The sequence below is a fragment of the Chrysochloris asiatica genome, unplaced genomic scaffold (assembly GCF_000296735.1).
Source record: "Chrysochloris asiatica unplaced genomic scaffold, ChrAsi1.0 scaffold00195, whole genome shotgun sequence".
NCBI lineage: Eukaryota > Metazoa > Chordata > Mammalia > Afrosoricida > Chrysochloridae > Chrysochloris > Chrysochloris asiatica.
In genome coordinates this window covers 2961374-2974005 of record NW_006408713.1, presented here as the reverse complement: position 1 = coordinate 2974005, position 12632 = coordinate 2961374, and positions in this window count along the sequence as shown.

The following is a 12632-nucleotide window of genomic DNA, read 5'->3' as shown; positions in this document are numbered from 1 at the left end:
GCTATTGAAAATTCTATGTATTAGAGCCTGTTGGTGTTTGATGCCATCAAGTCAATACCAACTATTATCAGCCTTATGCACAACAGAACAAAACACTGCCTGGTCCTTTGCCAACTTCACAATCATTGCTGTGCTTGGGTCAACTGCTGTGCTAATCTATCTTGTTGGGGGTCTTCCTCTTTTTCTCTGACCTTCCCTATTACCAAACGTGATATCGTGCCCCAGGCACTGATCCCTCCTGATAATATGTCCAAAGTATAAGAAACGAAATCTGGCCATCCTGGTTTCCAGGAGCATTCTGACTGTACTTCTTCTAACAGATTGGTTTGTTCCATTGATGCTTGTGATACTTTGAATATTCTCCTCCTACACCATAACTCAAAGGCATTAATGCTTCTACGGACTTCCTTTTTCACTGTGCAACTTTCATGGGCATATAAGGTTATTGAAAATACCATGGTCAGGTGCACCTTAGTTCTCAAATTGACTGACAACTTTGCTCTTGGGCACTATAAAGAGGTCTTATGCAGCAGATTTGCCTAATGCAATATGTTGTTTGATTTCTTGACTGCTGCTTCCGTGAGTGTTGATAGTCGATCTGAGCAAAATGAAGTCTTTGACAACATCAATCTTTTCTCCCTCTATCTTGATGTTGTTTATTGGTCTAATGGTGAGTATGTGTGTTTTCTTCATATTGAGATGCAATCCATACCGAAGGCTGTATGTAGTCTTTGACTTTTATGTGTAAGTATTTTAAGTCCTCTTCACTTTCATCAAGCAAGATTGTATCATCTGCATATCACAGGTTGTTAATGATTTTTTCCTCCAATCTTGATTCACCATACTTGTTCTATCTGTATATTGAACTAATAGTCTGAGAAGCTGGGATTTATGAAGAGGCATGTAGCATCAGGATTGGAAAAATGTGCTAGTGATTCAAGAAAAAGTTTCTTATTTGTAACATTGGCCAATTTCTGTGATGTAAAGCTCCTATTAAGCAGGATTACATAGTGTGAGCAGCAGAGCAGCTATTTCACAAACTTTCTGCATATTTAACAAGCAGTCTTCAGGAATTGCCTACAGCATGTCAATCTATGCGTTTCAAAATGTATTTCAGTTTCTATAAAGTTTACTCTTTCTGATTTTTCATGATTGTTAGTCTTGCATTTATTCCTATACTTCTTAGATGTTTTTAAAAATGATTACTGTAAAACCTGTGAAGGCTGGAACCTGTATAAGATGGAAACCTGTCAGAGCAGGAAAACACAACTAATTTCCATGCAAACCAGAGATTGAAAGTGTTAAGACTACCCCTTGTCATAGGTGGAAAATGTGCGAGACCTGGGAAAAAGAAGGCTGCTGAGTCTTGGCACCTCTAGTTTTCACTGCATCATGAAAGACAATATGTTTTTTTCTATTAACTATCAGGAATATGTAACAAAAGTCTGAAGGGGACAAACGTACTTCCAATTATCTGAAGGAGTGCTAATGGGACTCCTGTAGGATAATTACTGAATTGCCAACCACAAAGTTGGTGGTTTAAACATACCAGTGGTTTCTTGGAAATCCTATGCAATGACCCTGTGAGTTAGAACCCACTTGATGGCATTTAACAACAACAACAAGTTTAAGATGGGAACTCAACACTGGAATTTAAGAGACTTCCCTGTTGATTTGTTCTTAGCACATTGTTTCTTAGTTTGTCATCTGAGTTCTGTTTGTGAAGCCCCTTCTCTTGCTTGAGACATAATAAGTCTGGGGGCTTCTGTGTCTGGTATCCTGTCTATTCCTTCTGACCCTGATCATTTACAAGCAGTTGTTCCTATATTGTTAAGTGATGTTGAGATGGTTCCAACTCATAGAGACCCTGTATAGGGTTTTCAAGGAGTGGCTGGTGAGCTTGAGCCTCCAACTTTATGATTCAAACTGACCTTGTAGTCCAGCTCATTAACCCACAGTGCTACAACAAGCTCCCTTTTGTTGGGATGTGTCTATCTTGGGAACAAACTTTCCACCCTTCACTCTTTCCTTTTTGCTACAATTTTAGACCTATGGGACATCAGGAGTCCCTGGTGGCAGAAATGAGTAAGCACTCAGCTACTAGCCAAAGGATTGAAGGTTCAAATACAACAACAGTAGTCTTGAAAGACAGGTGTGGGGGATCTGCTTCTGAAAGGTCAGAACCTTGAAAAGCCTATGAAACACACTTCAACATGACAATGTGAGGTTACCATGAGTCCAAATTGACTGGAGAGAGCCTAACAACAACACAACCACATGCAGTAGCAACATACTTCATGGTCCCGTTCTTCCAGATTCTCAGATGCAAAATGTTCAAATTAAAAAATGTATGCAGTGCTGTGATTCCAACCACACAGACCTCCCATTTTCAGCATTTAACAATTGACCGCTGTGTTTCTGGATATTTTCTAGCTATAATCCCAACATAAGTCTGCTTCTCACAGTCCTCAGAGTCACAATCAACTCGTATTTGAAGTACTTTTGGTGCCATAGTGATGGTACAGTGGTTATTCATCAAGCTGTTAGACACAAGGTCAAATGTTCAAACCCACCCATTGCTCTGTGGGAGAAAAATGTGGTGATCTGCTTCCTTAAACACTTACAACCTTGGAAAGTATGATGTAGTTCTGCTTTGATCTATAGCATCATTTTGAGTTAAAATTGGATTGTTTTGATGAAAACAACTTTGACTAATATGTTGTTGTTAAGTGCCATCAAGTCAGTTCCAACTCACAGTGCCACTGCATGTAGTTTCCTAGGAGTGGCTGGTGAGTTTGAACCACCAACCTTGCAGTTGTGGTTCCAGTGCTTATCCTATAGAGCCGTACCATGACTCCTCAGCACTACGCACTAGAGTACACGTGAACCCTGCCAGGATTCAGTATCCTAGAGAACGCATCCTCTTTCAAGGGCTCAGTGGAAGCACACAGGTAGAATTCTTGTCTCCCATGTAAGATACGTGGTGTGGCATCATAGGATAAGCACTAGACCTTAGGATCAGATTTTATCATTTTCATCTGTTTTATTTATTGAATACTTAGAAAGAATGGTCATAATAATGCTCAATTTATTTATAATGTAATATTTAATAGGAATGCTGTTGGCATAGCGAGTTACACATTCGACTGTTAACGATCAGCTGTTTGAACCACTCTGTGGGAAAAAGATGAACCTTTCTGTTCCCATAAAGACTTATAGTCTCAGAAACCCTAAACAGAACGACAATGAGTAAGAAGCTAGAACCAGTTCAGCAGAGCACAACAACAACATTTATTAATTATTGTTTAAAGAATATTTTTCTTTTTATCACTAGTAGAGATATACATCGTGTTTCCCAGTAGACGACAAAGGTCCTCTCATTTTGTCCCCACACAACCCTCATCCCATTATTGACCCCAAACACATGCTTCCAGCTCTCCACTTTGGGGTCCATTTCCTTGCCCCCACTATAGCGTCCTGAGAAAAGGACAGTGTTCTGTCCCCAGGGTCCAACAGAGCCTCACCTGGTTCATGTTTTATTCATGAGAAAAATAAATTGTCAGCGTACAGAAACGCTCTACTTTTTGTTCTGGGCAACATATTGCTTTTATCATACAAATAATTTATTGGTTCTTTTGCAAGTCCAGCCACGTAGTGACCTTTTAGGTATGCCAAATATGACTGTATAATTCTTCTTGTTTGGGAAATATATTCAGTATGGTAGTTAATACATACTGTCATGACTTCCATGTTGAAAGGTAAGTCTAGGAATAAAACCTCACATCCATTTTCTTCTGGATGCTGGAGCTGCTACGGTTCCAAGTCCCCTTCCAAGTCGCCTGTCCTTAGTTACAAGCAGATATTCTGGATATGGAATAAAAACATTGCTATAAGGTTTGCTGTATGGAGAGACATCTTATGCTGCACAGAGAAATAGGAACACAGTTTAACAGACTTCAGGTCCGTGAGCTGACAAGGCCTTCAAGAAATAAAGTGCAGTTTCATTGTGAAGGTAAATTTCTTTTTTATTCTTTATTTGCAGTAAACACAGATAGTGAGTCCAATGGAAATAGAATGGAGGCATGGCTGAAAAAGTCACATGTGAACTAATTCACACAATCTCAAGCATGATTTAATAACACCTTTGTCAAAAAAAGGTTACAAGGCTTTTCAGAAAAATAGGAAAGATTGCCTGCAGTCTCTGTGCCATTTTCATAACTCATAATATTGGTAATTGTTTTTAAATTATAATTGTCAGCTTTGGACTCTGATTTGCATCGCAAATGAGAATTATTAATTAAATGGGAAATGCACATTTGAAAGTGAAGTTCCTTAGCTTTGAGGGTCAGAAGAGGAGTCAGGGTAACTGATGACATTGTATTTGAAGAATTCCTTTTCAACTTTAAGGACACCTTAGGATACATATGGGGTATGAAACATTTCAATTTTCTCTTTTTATTTCAGATAAGGTATTTTAGAATCTTTTCCAAGTTATGATGGCTTTATCTTCTCATGTTTTATTAGTCTGTCGTTGGTGTTGTTATATGCCGTGGAGTCGGTTCCAACTCATGGAGACCCTGCACAGGGTTTCCAAGGCTGTAAATCTTTATGAGAGCAGAATGCCTTATCTTTCTCCCGTGGAACTGCTGGTAGTTTCGAACTGCTGACCCAGTGATTCCCAGCCCGATGTAACCGCTACGCTATTTCCTTTAGGAATGGAAATGGAGAAATCATCTTTGCTATGTTATTTAAATTAGTTGTCCATCTTCACTATTTCAGATCAAGGGACATTATTAACTAAAAAGGAAAGTGTGCTAATGACTGAGAATCTGCAATTCTAATTTAAAATGTTCACTTCTGTTGTGTTTCACTGAAGCTGAAGCAACTCCAATTCATGGCGATCTTAAGTACAGGAAATGTCTCCTAGTCCTGTGTCATCCTCATGATTATCAGAGTACTGGAGCCCATTGTTCTCATCCTTGTCCCTCTCTCACTGGCCCTCTACTTCACCAAACGTGGTGTCCGCTTCCAGCAAGTAACCCCTCTGAAGGCACGTCCAAAACAAGAGGGTCACACAGTGTTCTGTTGATCCATGAGGTTTTCCTTCTAATCTTTTAAAGAACATTCCCAGACTTTTCTTGCTACTTTAAGTCTGGAAGTTCCATCGAAACCTGTCCAACATGAATGACCCTACTGATATTCGAAATACCAGTGGCATAGCTTCCAGCCTCACCGTAGTATGCAAGCCAGTACAATATATAAAAAGACAGATGGGCAGTAAATGATATCATTCTACTGCCATCAAGTTAATTCCAACTCAAAGTGATCCTGTGGTGGGTGTTAAATGCCGTTGAATCAGTTCAGACTCATAACCAGCCTGTATAGGGTTTCCAAGGAGCAGCTGGTGAGTTTGAACCACTGACCTTGTGGTTCAGACCAATCTTGTGGTCGGTCCAGTGCTTTATCCTGCTGTCTCACACCAGGTCTAGGACAGATTAAAACTACTCCTGAAGGTATCCAAGACTGTAAATATTTATAGGAACAGACAGCCTCATCAGTCTCTTGTGGAGCTGCTGGTGGATTTGAACTGCTAACTTGGTGATTAGCAGCCCGGCTCATAAACCATGTGCCATCAGGTGACGTAATAGATTGGAATCAGAACATCAATATATTATGAAAGTGAGCCAGTTTTTAATGATCAAAGACATTCAAAATATTTCAATAATCAGGCATTTTAAAGAACTTGAGCTGTATTAAAATGAAAATAAGCTCAGGTCTGTGGATACTTTATGAAAATTTTAGGAAATTAGAATAAATTAGTTTGACAGTGGTTGTAACAAGGGGCCCAAATACAGCAAGGTTTGTGAGTCTGGATGCATGAAAAGGCACTGTTTCTGTTTTTCATGTGATAGCTGTGGGTCTGAATAAGTCCACAACACCAATAACATACTTAGCTATTTAAGACATTGAAATGGAAAGAACTAAAGTTCAACCACGTCTCCATACTGATGTCTTAGTCAAACCAGATTTTTTGAGTGGGAGCTCTTGTTATAATAAGGACACTCATGTGTCCATGAGTCCAGGCTATATCCCATGGTACATAGCAGCCTAGGGCTCTTCATCTGAAGCTTTGATGAGCAATCTGACTGTCCCCAAAGTGATGCTTCTATTCTGATCACTGAGCTTCACATGTCTTAGAATGGTACCTTCTTGTACACTGCAGGAGACGTGCTGGCAAACATTTCAAGTAGCACAAATCCCTCAGTGCAATAACTCATCGCTGCTCTTTTGTTCTCAGTTGTGGGGACTTGACTGCTCTGCCAAGCAACCTTGTTATTGTGAAGTGCTGTTGAGTTGATTCCGACTCATAGTGACTCTGTATAAGGTTTCCAAGGAGGCACTGGTGAGCTTGAACCACTGACCTTGCAGTTCAAACTGCTTTGTAGTCTGGCGCATTAACCCACAGCACCACACCAGGACTTCACCAAGCAACCTAGGAGACTCCAAACCTCAGTCAAGGAGTCTGGGAAAGGACACTTTGGGGTTCTCATTTACGCAGTTGTTGTTGTTGTTGTTGATAAGTGCCTTCGAGTCGATTCTGACCCATAACAACCCTGTGTAGAGTTTCTAAGAGGCAGCTGGTGAGCTTGAACCACTGACCTTGCAGTTCAAATGACCTTGAAGTCTGATGCATTAGCCCACAGCACCATGCCAGCTCTCCCTATTTATCCAGTGAATAGACTTAATTCTCCAGGATAACCATCTGCTCCAGTAGCATCAAAAATGTATCAGGGACCTCATGAGGAAACATCCCTGACGTCAAACTCCTGGTGTTTCCAGGCAGCAGCATGTGCACAGATGGTCTCCTGCAGAAGCAAGGCTGCACCCACCCGCAGCATTTGCACCACACCAGGCCCTTCCACTTTCTTCTGATTGTAGACACCAATATCTACCTGTAGTCCTTATTTTTTACCTGCCACTGAGTAAGCTCCTAATTCCCAGTGACTCCATGTACAATGGGGTAAACTTTCCGGTACTGTGTGATTGTCACTATCAGTTGTGATCCATGGGATTTTGATTTGCTGGTATTTGGAAGTAGATCACCAGGTCTGTCTTTCTAGTCCATATGAGTCTATAAGCTCCACTGAATCCTGTTCAGCCTTACAGCTTTACACAAGTCTCTATTAACACACAGGAGAAGGCTGCACTTTAGATACACTGACCTGGGATTGAACCTGGGTCTATTGCAAAGAAAGTGAAAATTCTACCATTGAACTACCACAGGGTACTTTTCATTTGTTAAGTGCCTTATTAATTAGATCTGTGTATATGGAATTTCTATTTCTTTATATGGGTACTTTATATGTGCCAGTCCTATGTTATATTAATTATTAAGGTTTTATAATGTGTAAAGAAAATGAAAGTCCTCACCACTGGACTAATTAACAAAATCCACAAGAGTGGAAAAGAGATTGAAGTTGACAAACACTTCATTTTGCTCAGCTCAACCATCAGCACTCATGGAAACAGGATTCAGGTTATCAAATGACATATTGCATTAGGCAAATTTGCTGCAAAACACCTCTTTAAAGTGTCCAAGAGCAAAGATGTAAATTTGAGGACTAAGGTACTGGACCCAAACTATAATATTTTCCATACCCTCATATGCATGATAAAGTTGGGCAATGAATAAGGAAGACAGTATAAGAATTGATGCATTTGATTTATGGTATTGGAGGAGAATATTGAAAGTGCCATGGACTGCCAAAAGAAAACACAGATCTCTGTTGGGAGAAGTACAGCTAGAGTGCTCTTTTGAAGCTAGATTAGCCAGACTTCCTCTCTCATATTTAAGACATATTATCATGAGAGACCTGTCCCTGCAGAAGATATCATGCTTGGTAAAGTGGAGGGTCAGAGAAAAAGAAAATGACCGTTAAAAAGATGGATTGGCACAGTGACAGCAGCAATGGGCTCAATGTAGAAATGATTGTGAGGTTGGTGCAGGACTGGGCAGTGCTTCATTATGTTGTGCATAGGATAGCTACAAGTCGGTACTGACTCAATGGCATCTAATAACAATGATGATGTTTTAATATCCAATAAGTCCAGTTGTCGTCATTGTTCCCTTGTTCTTTAGACTTTCAATGAATTTGTTTTCCCAATCACTTCTGAGAGTTATGCTATATTTTACGATAGCTACATTTTTTTCTGAATAATTTAGAGGACACGCTATTGACCTCTTCTTCCATCATCCTACTATTACAAATTGTGTCATCAATAGACTGACCATCATGCTTGGGAACTCTTGGGAATACCCATGGATTTGTACTTTTGTGTTAACAGGCATGGTCATAAACAGTGAAATATGGTATACATTGGATCAAATCATTCTTTCTGAAGAATGTGAGGACAGTACTGTTGCTTACATGGGAAATGGAAGCATTGTACATGTGTGCATGTATGGTCCTCTCTCTGGGCCATGTGGCACCTCAGGACAATCTTCCCCAGAGCATGTTTTCTCCCCAGTCTCTTAGCTTTCTGACTTTTTCCTTCCTTACCTATACAGGGTTGCTGTGAGTTGGGACCAACTCTATGGCATTTAACAGCAACCTATAATTTAGTGAAGCGATTACGAGTCAGACTGGTAACCTCAAGGTCAGAAATTCGAATCTATCAGCTGTTCCATGGGAAAACATATAGGTTTTCTGCTCCTGTAAATATTTATAGCCTTGGAAACCCTAGCCAAGGTCTCTATGAGTCTAAACTGACTCAATGGTACATAACCATCACCACCACCACCACCAGAATACATTGTGAAGTGTCGTTGAGTCGGTTCCAACCCATAGCAACCCTGTCTAGGGTTTCCACGGAGAAGCTGGTGAGCTTGAACCGCCAACCTTGCAGTTCAAATTGAGGCTTTGCAGTCTGGCGTATTAACCCATAGCGTCACACCAGGATTTCGCAAACATACTCTACTTTAAAAACCAAAACCCAAATCTTTATTGTGAATTGAGTGAAGTTTTAATTCAACATATCATATACTTCATTTTATCTTGATTGTAATCCCTTCAATATAACATCACTGATCCTATTTCTCTCTTTTCTTTCTTATTTCTATTCCTCCTTCTTTCCCCATCCTTCTGAATTTTCTTCTTGGGTAAATGTTTGCTTTTTCATCTTGAATGGTGGGCCATTTCACGATGTGTGTAGTTTACTAGTGTTGTTGTCCTCACTATATACCTAGCTATTGCTTGATTGAAAATCGAGCAATGTGAGTGAGTTGAATTCCAGACTTGATGAGTGTCCAAAGTCTATACTTCTGGGGTTCCACCAGTCTCTTTCTCACCAGTAAGCCTGGTCTGGTCTTTATTGTTTAGGATATTTAACTTTATTCCACATTTTCTTTCACTCCAGCCATGACCTTCTAATGTGATGCCTTTCCGAGCAGTTAGTCATGATAGCTAGGAACCATCTAGCTCTTTTGGTTGTGGAGACTGATATTCATTTGGTCACTTAGTGCATTTGACTGATTGTTCCTAAGCATCTTCAATGTTCATCATTCTTCTTTCCTCTAAACATAAAGAGACCAATAGCTGCACCATTAATGGCCACTCATGAGCATTTTTTTTTTTTTAGTTGTAATTGTTATTTGAGTAAAAGTTTACAGGACAGAGCATCAGTTTCACATTTAACAAATCATATACTTTGTTTCATTATAATGATTATAATTAGTAAACAATACTTCTCTATATTCATTTTAACTCTTTTTAAAATACTTAGATATAATAATTTAAATTACCAAAAGACAAATTCTTCAAGTTTCTGGAGTTGCTGCTTTGCTGGATAGGGTCCTGCATTCCACTTGTCCTCTTCTCCCTCTGTGTTGCTAGGGTCCTCTGTTTCTGGACTGTAAGATTAACTACTACCCTGTTTTTTTACAAACTTGTACCTTTACAATTGTGACAGTCGCAATCAGTCATGATAACAATTACTTACTATTGAATCATAAAAAGCTTATCCCCATTTCTTTTAACCAGATCCATTTAGACAAGATGAAAACTATTCAGTGGGTATTCTATCTCCCGCCCCCCCCCCACACATTCTTATATTAAACTCCCTCTTGAAACCTTGTAAGCCAGTCACTTCGTGCCTTTATTGTTTCCTCATTTTAGACAGCCAATATCTAAGTTGCCTGTCCCTATCTACCCTGTGTACAGAGCGGATAGCATTGATACTTGATGGGAAGACTCCTTCCCTCTCTGGTGGTATTTTGAGCTACTACATCCATGAGTATAGGTCAAGTTCATCAAATTGTAGCAATTTACCTGTGCTTCCTTTATCAAAAAAAAATGTTTTTTATTTTATCTTTCTTTAGTTGGTGTCTGATTATCAAGCCATTGAGGCTAGGTCAAATGGGTACTATCTGCAAGTTTGGATGTTCTTGTGCATCTCCCCTTACTTCATATCAGCTGGATGCTTCACTCTCAGCTCTAGCCCTCTGTGGCTATATCCTTGTCTATGGGCTCAGGTGTCCCCAGGATCAACCAGCCCTTCCTCTTCTGTCTCCCATCTCCAGGTCAATGGGAGTCAATGAATTGTGGTTGCACACAGCCCATTTCTTCCTTGCTGCCTTTCCCCCTCTTCCACTCACCAGTAGACCAATGTGGTCACCAAGAAGCTTACATGTCTGCTTATGTGTTCCCTTTGAGTTTTAGTCTTAGATGGGGGTTTGTCCTGAAGGGACTTGATTGCTTGCTTTGATGGCTTCCCGGCAAACAAGTTGCTTATTCTTGTAGTAGTCAAATCTCATGAGCTTTTAAGATTCCATTTGCTAATTACTAAAGCAGGATGTAGAGCATTGTCTTTTAGAATTATGTTTACCTGTCATACTTTGCATATTTCACAATATGTCCCACATTCTATACTCTTCAGTACACAGAGCACAACTCTGCCCACTTTATTCACACAATGCATTATCACACATACCATGTACTGCACACACACCACTCAAACAACATACAAAAGTGTACTACATGGAGGAAAGAAGAAGGTAGAAGGAGACACAGAGAAGACTGTGAGAGTTACAGGGAATAGAAGTAAATACTGTGACTAGATGATACATGAAGAAGATTGCAATCATGGTAATGAGTCAAAGTATATGTATATCATTTGTTTAATGTAAAACTGATGATCTACTTTATAAACCTTCATTCAATTCACAACAAAAAGTTAAAAAAGATACACTACACATGCCATTAACCTATCCCAAATTCTTACACAGTGTACATAATACACACACCTCACACACAGTACATACGCCCATACATTATTCACATGCACACACAAAATCCAGTATGCGTATGCCTAAGTCACCACACAAACTCTGAATAGGTCACATGCACTGTTGTGAAGTGTTGTTGAATTAGTTCTGACTTATGGCCAACCCTTGCACAATAGAATGAAGCACTGCCCGGTCCTACATCATTCTCATAATTGTTGTTAGGACTGAGCCCATTGTGCCCACCACAATGTCACTGAATCTTGTTGAGGGTCTTGTTTTATTTCCTGACTCTCCACTTTACCAAGCATGATGTGCTTCCCCAGGAACTGGTCCCTCCTGACACGTCCAAAGTACAAGAGAAGAGTCTTGCCATCATCACTTCTAAGGAGCCTTCTGGATGAATTTCCAAAGCAGATTTGTTTGTTCTTCTGGCTGTCACACATGCTACACCAATATAAAAAGAACCCAGAAGATAAGTCAAATGTATAACTAAAGTTCATAAGCTTGCTATGTTTGATGCGTTCTAAGATTTCTAGTTTCATTTAGTCTACCTCTTTCTATTTATTCTATTTACCCTAAAAAATCCTCCCACTACTTTGATTTCCAGGATACTGTAGTGGGGTTCTGGCCCAGGAATCTCTCCCTGTGAGACACCACTTCTTAGAGCCCAGTACTGCTTGCTGCTCTTCAGGATTGGTTTCAGACTGGCTTAATTTCTAGAGACCAAATGTGTTTCCACATTAGTTTATATTAGGAGCAGGCATCATTTTGTTTTAAACCTCTCCTGCATTTATCTGGAACCCTGGAGGCATTTTATCCAAAGGTTGGTGGTTCCTACCTACCAGTCACTCGGTGGGAAAAAAAATGGGGAAGTCTGCTTCCATAAAGATTCCAACTTATTGGAATGTTCTACCTTAACCTGTGTAGAGCATTGGGTTAAAGAACTGGACCGAAAGTTTAGTTTGAACCACAAAGTCAATGGTTCAAACTTACCATCCACCCTTTGGAAATCTTATGAAAGGTGGCTCTGTGTCAAAACCAACTCCATGTCACTTAACAACAACAACAACACTCCTGTCTTATGGAGTCATGATGCGATGCTATATGAAAGGCATTTGACTGCTAACTGCAAGGTTGTTGTTATGTGCTGTGGAGTCAGTTCCAACTCATCGTGACCCTGTACAGAGTTTCCAATGCTGTAAATCTTTACAGGAGCAGAAAGCCTCATCTTTCTCCTGTGGAACAGCTGGTAGTTTCGAACTGCTGACCTTGCGGTTTGCAGCCAGATTCATAACCACTATACTACTAGATGGATTGGCCAGGTGGCAGCATCGATGGACTCAAGTGT